Here is a 10,628-nt window from a genome sequence, read left to right as displayed (position 1 = left end):
ACAGTGTTCAGACTGAAAGTGTAAGAAGATGTGGAGGGAGACAGAGAATCTGACAGGAGCACCGGACTCACAAGTGCACGAATTTTGCTTTTGGCTTGGATTCAAACGCAGAAGTTGTAAGGAATTTGGGAAGGAGAAGGGACATTTCAGAAGGAGAAGAAGAAAAAGAAGTTGTTGTTGTTGTTACAGCCCTGGCAAAATCTTTGGTTCTAGCTAATAAAGGAAGCTAGTTGAAATAAAAAAAAAGAAAAAAAAGTGGGTTTTTTTTTTTCCTTCGCTGTTGTATTCGTTGGTGGTTCGTTATATGGTGTGTTGTTTTATTTCTTGGTCTTATTACCTCTGTGTAAATAGTTTTTTTGAGTGAAGCTAACTTTCTGGACGGGTTGGTTTGTATTTGAGGTAGGATAAATTTCAAGAGGTTTCTTTCCTAGACTTCTGATAGGCATTCCTGGGATTTTGGTTTTGTTTACTGTGTGTATCAACAGAGAGATTTGGTAGGGCCAGCTGGGCTGCTGGAGTTTTGGGTGTTAATTTATGAGATGGCTTTTGTTCAATGCAGTTTTGAATTGGTGAAAGGGTTTTTAATGTAGTGGTTTTAAGGCGGCCTTTAAGAATTGTTTGTATCGTTTCACGTTGTTTGTAGTCGGTGTACGATCAGGGATATGGTGGAACTTCTTGAACGTTCTGGTTTTAGCGTTCCTAAGTTCCGATTTCTTTCTGCTTTGCTGTTTTGTTTCTGGTTTTCTTTTGGGGGACAGGGGCGTTTGTTGACGGTGGGTTTCTAGAGGCAATGTGTCTTTCAATTTGGGTAGTGATATTTTTTAGTATTTTAATAGTTTCGATTTTTTTTATTTTCATGCTTTTAATGAGTTGTTTTAAAATTTGGAAGATAACCTTTCTAGATGATTGGTTATTATTTGTGAGTTAGCCTCAAGGTAGAGCTTTGGGGGCTTTTTTTAGTAATGTTTAGGGTCAGTTGTAGGGTTTTGAGTTTAGTGAGTTGGTTGGATTTAATTTTTCACGGGTGTTTGTTTTGACTAGCAGTTCTGTCATTTTCCATGTGTATCTGAGTTTTTTGGGGTTTTGAGCCATTGGTTGAGGAGGAAGTTTATGATGAGAATGTACGGAGCTTTTGGGCTAGTTATAGTGGGATTTCAAATGTCTTGACAGTTCGGTTGATTTGAGTTTTTCTTAGGGTTAAATGTTGTGGGGTCTTTGTTCTGTTAGTCCTAGAAATAGGTTTGGTTTGGATACGCTGCGATGGGATGAGCGTGGGCTGCGTACCGGTGCTGCCGAAGGCGCGGTATTTGTGTGGTTCTGATGCGTTGGGTTAATGAATTGATACGGTCTAATATATAGATTAATTAAAGTAGAAATAAATATCAATATAAAAACAAATATAAAATGATAGTGGTAAACATAAATATAGAAAACAAATAGATAAACACATAAAACTATACTATATAGTATATTATTGTAACAGATGCTAATCTATAGAAACGATAGCCTATTATATATGTATACAAAGATATCTAAAGATCGGTTGTAAATATAAAAATATTTAGATAGAGTTAAAAGGAATTGGGGATTCTTTGGGATTTTTTTATTAGGTTATAGGCTGGGGGTTTTTTTCTAGATAGAAATAATATAAAAATAAAAATCCAGATCTCCAAATATATAACGCGTATACCGATCTCTCTAAATATTGAATATAAAGAAATAGAAGTAAAAGAATATCTAGGATATAAAAATACTATATATGTATTATTCTATTAAAAGGTATTCTCTCGAGTATGTTTAATAGCTACAAATGTAATGAATAAAAATTATAAAAGTAAATGTGAAGAGAATGATGAAAAATGAGATGATTTTTAGAGTTTTAAATATGGTTTAGATAAAGGGGTGTCTTTGGTTTTTGTTTGGTTAGAGGCAGGGGTTTTATTTGAAATAATAGAAGTATTATAGAAATGTGAATCTTAAGATAGAAATCTATCATAAGTCTAGAAAGAGAAATGACGAAACTATGGATAGAAATTGAAATCTAAATCTATGTCAGTAATATGAAGAGTTGTAGTATAGAATAGAAATGACCTTATGTGGCAATATAAATGAGAAATGGGAATAGAAATAGAAGAAGATGTAAATATAGTTGGAAAGAAAGGGAATTTTTTGGCTTTTGTTTGAGTAGAGGCAGGGGTTTTATTTGAAATAATACAAGTGTTCCAGAAGTGAAAATCTGAAGGCAGAAATAGATAATCAATGAATCAAAATACGTATAAAAATATAGAAATAAGTCCTCGGAATAGATGGAATATAGAATATCAATTGATTTATAAATTGACATTGATAAAGAGAAATGGATCAGTAAGCAATACACATTATAAATAGAAATGTGACTATCAATAGGAAAACCTAGGGGTAAAATCTATTCAAATATTGTCTAAAGGAAAGGGTTGGGGTTTTTTGGGTTCTTCTTGGGTTAGAGGCAGGGTTTTTATTTGAAATAATATGAATATAGATATTACTCTTACCTGTTTCTAAATATTGAGATAGATAATCAAGATATAAATATAAAACCTAAGGAAATAGAAATAATAGGAAGGGATGTGTAATATAGAATACAAATAAGAGTAGACATTGATATACAGTTTAAATGTCAATGTGAATATGAACCTGAAAGATACAGTTTTAAAAAAGATTGAAATAGAGTTGAAAAGAAAGGGGTTCTTTTTGGCTTGAATTTGGGTAGAGGCAGGGGTTTTATTTTAAATAATGGAAGAGTTACAGAAGTAAAAATCCTAACACAGAAATATAGATTAAATATAGAAAGATATGAATAAAAAGATGTCAATAAATAGAAGAAATAGGAACAGATGTAAAATAGAATATAAACTTATAAAAAATCGGAAATTATAAATGTAAAAATAAACATTACACATCAATATACATTTGAAATATAAATGTGGATATAAAGATGAAAAAAAAAATTTTTTTTACAAATTTAAATGCAGTCGAAATTAAAGGGGGTTCTTTTTGGCTTTTATCCGGGTAGGGGCAGGGGAATTATTTTAAATAATGTAAGCGTTACAGAAGCAAAAATCCTAACAAATATATACTTACTATGTAAAAATATGTATCAAAATAGAGAAATAAATTTAAGTACTAGGGAGAGATGTAATATAGAATAGAAATTTATTTATAAATAGAAATGTATAAATATACATCAATACGCATTATAAATAGAAAGGTGAATATTAATATGAAAAACTATTTTTAAAAATATTTACATATTTTTTAAAAGAAATTGTTGGGTTTGGTTTTTTTTTTTTTTTTTTTTTTTTTTTTTTTTTAATCCTATTAGGTAAGAGGCAGGAGGATTTTTTTCTTCTTCCTGGTTGTTTTGGGGCATTTATTTTTAGAGGAGTTTTTGGGGGGGATGGCCCCTGTTCTTTTTTGCCGCCTTGGCCGCCCGCAGGCCCAAGGCGCGCGGCGCCCCCGGCTGGGGTGGGCGGCAGTGCTGCCGCCTTGTGGGCAGAGCGCGGTACTGCAGCCCGGCGCCGCCGCCAGGCAGCCCTCTTGGGCGTGGCGCGTGGCGGAGTTTGGTTGACCTTCTCAAAAGGGCGGAAGAACGGAGGGCCCCCGGCGGTGTGTCTATGCGGACTGCCTGCACGGAACACCGATGGCGGCGCGGCCCCGACGAGCTTTTCTGTGGCGTTTCAATTGCGATGATGGCATTCCGGTTCGCCTGCAGGGTTCGGCGTCGCGGGAAATCGTTTCTAGGGCTCGAGGTGGGTGTCGGCATTTTGATCAGGCAGCTGGCAAAACGGCTACGCCTTGGGGTCTTTCCGAGGGGCGCTGGGGGCGGGGCCGGGGCGGGGCGCCGTGTCGACGAGGTGACGTCATTCGGCGGCACTCTGCCTGCAGTTCGCCCATGCACACGGCAGGGGGCGCCGTGCCTGCAGTGCGCCCATGCAGGCGGCAAAGGGCGCCGTGCCTGCAGTGCGCCCATGCAGACGGCAGGGGGCGCTGTATACATAGAGTATTAAGTATCAACTATCTAGAAGAAGAAATAAAAGCTCGATGTCACCTGCAGCTGTAGAAAATTTCAGGCTCCCATGGAGGAAATAGTTTTCCTAAAATCATTACCGTTTTGGGGTTTTTTGCACTCCCCGGTAGCCTGAACGTTTCTACTGCTGCTTTTTTATCCTAAAGCCAGAATGGAAATCCCACATTAGACATACAGGGAAAGAAAGAGAGAAAGAAAGAGAGAGAAAGAGAGAAAGAAAGAAAGAAAGAGAGACAGAAAGAGAGACAGAGAGAAAGAAAGAAAGAGACAGAGAGAAAGAAAGAAAGAGACAGAGAGAAAGAAAGAAAGAGAAAGAGAGAAAGAAAGAAAGACAGACAGAGAGAAAGAGAGACAGAGAGAAAGACAGAGAGAAAGACAGAGAGAGAGAAAGAAAGAGACAGAGAGAAAGAAAGAAAGAGAAAGAGAGAAAGAAAGAAAGACAGACAGAGAGAAAGAGAGACAGAGAGAAAGACAGAGAGAAAGACAGAGAGAGAGACAGAGAGACAGAGAGAAAGAAAGAAAGAGAGAGAGAGAAAGAAAGAAAGAGAGACAGAGAGACAAAGAGAGAGAGAGAGAGACAGAGAGAAAGAATGAAAGAGAGAGAGAGAGAAAGAAAGAAAGAGAGACAGAAAGAGAGACAGAGAGAAAGAAAGAGAGAGAGACAGAAAGAGAGAGACAGAAAGAAAGAAAGAGAGAAAGGAAGAGAGCGAGAGAAAGAAAGAAAGAGAGAGAGAAAGAAATAGAGAAAGACAGACAGAAAGAAAGAGAGAAAGAAAGAAAAGGAAAAAGGAAAGGAAGAAAAAAAAAAGGAGGAAGAGAAAGGAAGAAAAAAAATGAAAAAGGAAAAGGGTGAGAGTGAAAAAGAAAGAGCGAAAGTGGAAAAGGGGGTGAAAAACAGAGTGAAAAAAAGAAAAAAGAGTTGGAGTGGAAAAGAAAGGACATTCGGGAGGGGCGGTGCTGCCTAAGGTGCTTCCGCGCCCAGGAGCGAAGGAGCCGTTTGATCCCCTGGCGGGAGCGCAGCTCCCGGTGGCGGAGAACGGAGCGGTGGCTGTCAGTCCGAGACTCCAACTCCCGGCAGGCCCTGCGGCCGTAAAGCGCGGCGTCTGACGCAACGGCCGACGCGCCATATGAATGGCTGGCGGGCCGAGGCGGCCGCTCGCCGGGGGAGCGGGCTGGGCGCGGGGAGCTCCCGGCGCCTGTCCCGCGCGGGACGGAGCCGCGGCAGCGACGCTGGAGGGGCGAAGCCTCCGTCCGGCCGCCCGCACGGAGCCGAGCGGCGCGGAAGGGGCGTCCGCCCGGTGCCTCGGCCTCGCTCAGCGGTCCCGGTGGCGGGGGCTCAGCTCGGGCGGGGCGCGCTGCCGCCCGCCGATGGCGGAACGCCAGGCGGTGCTTTGCTGCCGCGGGCCGGGAGCTGCAGGAGCCGCCCCGGGCGAGCGGCGCCGGGCGCTGCCGCGGTCACTGTGCGGCGGCTGCCCTCGGGCTGGCGGAGGCGCGGGAGCCGCCGAGCTGCAGCCGTCTCCCTCGGGCCGCTGCCGCTGCTGCGGGCGGGGGCGGACGAGCGGCTGCGGAGGCGGCTCCGCGGCGGGCTCAGCCTTGCGAGCAGAGAGCGCTCGACATCGCTGGCATGACACGGCTGCTGAGTGCCTCAGTGCTCGTGGCTCTTCCTTCCACGCAAACAGATGGAGCGGCATCGCTGAGCAGTAAAACACAGCGATGGCCCGGAGAATGGCGAGCGCAAGGAGCGCCGGGCTGGATCCTTCTGATGGCACAGGTGCGATCGGCAAACTCAGCCCCTTGTGGCCCTGCCCTCCCGACCCCCAGGGGAAATGCTCTCCAGCCTCGAGCTGCTGAGAGACAAAACGTGTGATTTGACACTAGGGTCCGGAAAAGGTTTCCGTTTAGATTAGCAAATGCCTCCATTGTTCTCGGTTACGTCCTAGGATCGGTTTTAGGCAGTGACTTTCTACCGCTTGTCGGATTTTCTTGTGCAATGGTAAGAAAATAGGCAGGTCTGATACTGGTTTCGCTTTTTTTCTACTTCATGTTCCATGAGCTGCTTTTATCCAAGCAATTGGTTTAAAGTTCTACTGTAGGCGTTTCTGGTTCACTTTTTTTTTTTTTTTTTCCTCTAAATCGGCAGTAAATATAGCTGAGTAAAATTACCTTGGTTTTCTTCCTTCTTAAGTGTTTTTATTGATAATCCTATTTGAATATGCAGAACACGTGGGTATGTCCTGTAATATATCCTAGCTTTTCTTGTTTACAGGGTACTCAGAAAATATTTTTCCCTTCGAGTCCCACTGAAACATTCTGCGTGCAATCTCCGTTAAGGTCTGTGTTTACAAATAAGCCACCATCAGCTGAGATATTTGCCTGTGTACCTTTTCCTGTCATTCAGAGCTTGCGTTCTGTGGTTTTTATGATAAACCTATCAAACTTGCGAAACTGTTTTGCAAGTCTTAACCGTTGAAGGCAGCAAGAAGTGGTTTTAAAGGCTGTTCTTGAGCAGACAAAGGGGAAAAGTGTGAATTTGCTGCTGAACTTGTCCTTTTTCATTTGACTTGCCTTGAATTATTTAGGAAGAGAGAGAACTAGAAAAAAGAGAGAAATAGAATTGGTTCTTGAGCCCTCCTAAAATGCTCCCCGTGATTCCGTGTGGAGCCAAAGTGAAGGGTGATGGAACAGAGCCCCTGTGCTTTAGAAGGAAATCAATTTCAACCTGATCTCCACCCTGAGTCTCCCTAATTTCTGTTTTTAAAATGCAAACTCAGTTTAGGAAGTGTTGGGAGTTAGTATTTTGGGGAAGAAATGGCAGTTGCACAAACCGTTCCATTTCCCAGAGGCTCTGGGAAGGATTCATTTTGTAAGCGCTGTAACTGCCATCGGTTGGTGCTTCGGGGTTGGAATGTGCACTTGCCCTCCGATAAAGCACTCGTTCACTTGCATTTCAGTGCCAGGAGTCTGGAGAAACTGGAGAAGAGCCCAAGAGACATTTTTCATCCTGAGATACAAAAGGTAGGAAGTGACTTTTTTTGGTTTGGTTCTTTTTCTTTATGATTTCCTGGAAATAGAAGTAATTAAGTATAGATCCTACCGGTTTGTTTCTTCCAGTAGCTAATAAGAATAATAATAATAATAACCTAATACTACTTAAACTGTCTCTTTATCCATTGAACTGGCCATTTCAAATCCAAACTTCTAAACACCAATAAAACCATCATCCTTGTAGAATCTTTAATAGGAGGGGGCTAAAGATGCTGTTTTTGTTGACAGGATTTATTGGTTCTTGAAGGGCAAGAGGTGAGTACAAGCCTAACTACTTCTTGCTCACAGACCCGTCCGGTGAATACGGCTTTGTATTTGGATGGGCTTTTGATGACTTCTAAATCAATTGCTCGTTACAGTAAAAAGAAGTCATGTTTTTTGGAACCTGACAGCAAAAATAACCTGAAGCACCAACTTAATCATAATTGATCACCCGTCTAAGTTAATGATTTTATGCTATACTATCAAAGTTTAAAGGTAAATTATTGTGTAGTAGGAGATGGTATAAAATGTATGTTCTAACGTGTAGGATGTAGGCAAAGATTAGAGGAACCAAATTTTTATGTCTTCTGTTTGACTGTTCACCAAATAATATTTGGTTTTATTTTCCTGGGATCGGTGAATTTTAAATTTGGAGTCCTCTATGCTAAGGATGGTCAGCTTACAGGTGATGAAATGTTCAGTCATGGTGAGGTTTTCACCTTCTCCTTAATTGTTTTGCTCATCTGAAAAGAAAAAAAAAAAAAAAAAAGGTATGTTTATTATTTGTTACCCCGTTCTGTCCGTTTCCTCAGTATTTGCTGGAGCTCTGCTTACCCAAGCTTTGGGTAAAACAAGCTTTGGGTTCCTTCTGTCCCACTGGGTGTTGCCCAGTTTGGTTGCATCTGGTGAAATTCAGCCTGAGCCCTTACAGAACCAGCTCAAACCAGGTGAGAGCCATTCGCAGCTCTCTCAGGACACCCGGAGGAGGATGGGTGACGTTTCTGAGCATCTGGCAAGTGTACTTCTATCAAAACTCGGCCTGTGCAATTTCTGGGGAAAACCCTTCTGTATCCTGAAGGGTTCCTCAAAGTCTGTTGAGGATCCAGTTAGCAGTTGCTCACCTGGATGGTTCCAGCTCCACAAGCTAACACTTGTACTCTTGCCCTGTAGTTTAGATCTATTGTAGTTTTGTTATTTTGCAAGATTTTACGTCTTTGGACAGTAACGTGCATTTCACTCTTTGGAACCTCTCAGATCGTGCTTTGGTGCAGCACCACCTGATGGGACACTTGGCTGCTGTGCTGAAGGGCTTGGTTACTGGAATTGTAAATCCCGGAGAGTTTGTAAGTCTTCTGTCCCCAGGGAGGTGTCACGCTTTGTTCACCGTTGCTCTGTTTGTCGGGTGCTGCTTCTCGTCGGAGGTATTAACTTCAAACTGCCCTGTTCTTTTTTGAACTTTTTTTCCTGGTTCTCTCCGTAGGGCAGGGAAGGACTCTCGTATCCCGGTCGTCAGACTCAGCGCTGCCCGAGAAGATACAGAGACTGTAAAAATCATAAGAAGCAACTAGGACTGCAGAGGAAACAAACTGGAGAGAACAAAAGGTGATATTGTTCTCCTTAGCCTGGATTAGAAACATCCACTGCGCTTTGATGCTGGTGGCTGCCAGGGGCTCGTTAGGTCTCTTGAGGCAGGTGTAGGTGTTCACTTGTAGGTTCTATTTTTTGGCAAAGGACCACGAGAGAAGTTTATTTATAGATCCAAATAAACATTCATCTTATCTGAACATAACCTGTCATCCCCTTTCTGACATTAAGGACTCCTGTATAAATACTTGGGGGGGTTTTCTTTGTCGTTTCTGAATGGTTCCATTTTGCCGGCTACTTGAACAAATCTGAGGGGGTTTAATTGCATACTGCTTCCTTGAAATTCTGTTGGTCTCTGCTTGGAACCCTTCTTGTACTGCTTAATGAAAGACTTCGGATGGTGTTTTCTTGCCTGTTTGTGGTTAAGGTCGTGCTCTGATGCATTTACAGAAGCCATGGCAGGAGAGAGTCAGCTGCTGGAGAAGACGAGACAGTACTATCCCTGTGCAGCACAGAACTGTGCTACGGCTGTGTCATCAGCTGTGTCTGCACTGAAAGTAGCCACCTTCACTTGTAGGTAGCTCCTTGGTGCTTTAGGACACGCTGAGGGATTTATTCCTTTTGGGATCCACGATGAGAATTCCCAAGAGAGGTAGTAGTAATAAGGTCTGAGATTGGAAAAAAGCCTGTGTCCTTGGAATGTTGTTGTTGTCGTCCAAAGTTAATTTTTCCTTCTTTCTTAGCCAGTAGTCAGCTTTTTGCTTTATTTTTTGTGGTATCAGTATTTGATTGTTTAAAAAATTGCTTCAAAAGAACTGCAGTGGCTGGCCACCAGGACCTTGTTCCGATTTGCCTATTTGCTTGTAGCTAAAACCTTTCCATATTGTTTATCATTCTATTGAAGAAACTGCTGCCCAGTCAACTAAGAACTGAACATCTATCTGTCTAGGACATGGGGAGAGGATTTAGGTCATGTCTTTGTTTCCAGAAAAAAGTTCCAGTGTAGTTTCTAACTAGAGGAAAAGGGGGGGGGGGGGGGGGGGGTGAAGACTCGGGGCTCTGATGCCGTTGGGGGCACCCCGAGGTGCCCAGGAGAGGGAGCCCCACTGCGGTGCAGGAGCAGGTATGTTATCACGTACTAGAGAGCAAATTATAAATAGAAATAGGAAAATTATAAATATAAAAATATTTTTTAGATCGTTAAAGAAAGCGGTTTTTTTAACTTGTCAATAGGCAGGGTTTTGATGATAAAAATGATAAATACAAAGAATATGAAGGTAGAAATCTAAGTCTAGAAAGATATCATAAATACATACAGAGAAAGTTTAAAACTAGAAGAAAAAATCAGTTGCAGCAGTAGATACGATACATAATATAAATAATACTTTAAATACATGTCTAGAATTTTATAGATATTATAGATAATTATTAATAGCTTGCATCAAAAGAAACGATAAATATAAATGTGAGTATAATTACACAAAGTATAAAAATATTTCGATACCGTTTAAAAGAAGGTGTTTTCGTGTATTTATTTGGTTAGAGATGGGGTTTTTGTTTGGATTAATAGACGTATTCTAGAAATATAAATCTAACTGTAGAGAGATCCAATCGATAGAGGAGGCTATTTCTAAAACCACAACCGAACGCCGCCGCCTTCGGGGGAATCGCACGAGCTCGGCCGAAGCAAGGCGAGAGCGGCCGACCCTGACGGCCTCGAGCGAACCGAGGCGAGGCTTCCGAGGCTGCCTGAAGCGAAGCGAGCCGAGCTCAGGCGAAGCGAGCCTGCTGCTCTCGTGCGCGCTGCTTAGCGCCAGTGCGCTCCCAGCCTAATGAGCTCCTGCCCGAGCCCGCGCTCCCGGTCGTGTCCGCGCCGTGGCCGGGCCGCCCGCGGGACGCGGCAGCGGGAGAGCCCCGAGCCGGGCGAGCTGAACGGGAGGCGGCGGCGCTT

At 42.6% G+C, this 10,628-nt stretch overlaps 1 long non-coding RNA gene across 1 annotated transcript; it reads left to right on the top strand.

The window, feature by feature from the left end:
• Positions 1 to 4,453: 4,453 nt before the first annotated feature.
• Positions 4,454 to 9,519, top strand: LOC139586169 (uncharacterized). The gene is made up of 2 exons (XR_011677485.1): positions 4,454 to 5,837; positions 7,018 to 9,519. It is a non-coding gene; the product is annotated as an uncharacterized lncRNA (long non-coding RNA).
• Positions 9,520 to 10,628: the final 1,109 nt, after the last annotated feature.

This window comes from Agelaius tricolor, unplaced genomic scaffold (assembly GCF_023055355.1).
Source record: "Agelaius tricolor isolate 1412-34295 unplaced genomic scaffold, bAgeTri1.0.p SCAF_106, whole genome shotgun sequence".
Classification (NCBI taxonomy): Eukaryota; Metazoa; Chordata; class Aves; order Passeriformes; family Icteridae; genus Agelaius; species Agelaius tricolor.
The sequence above is the reverse complement of the archived record's forward strand: the minus strand, read 5'-3'. Positions and strand labels throughout refer to the sequence as shown.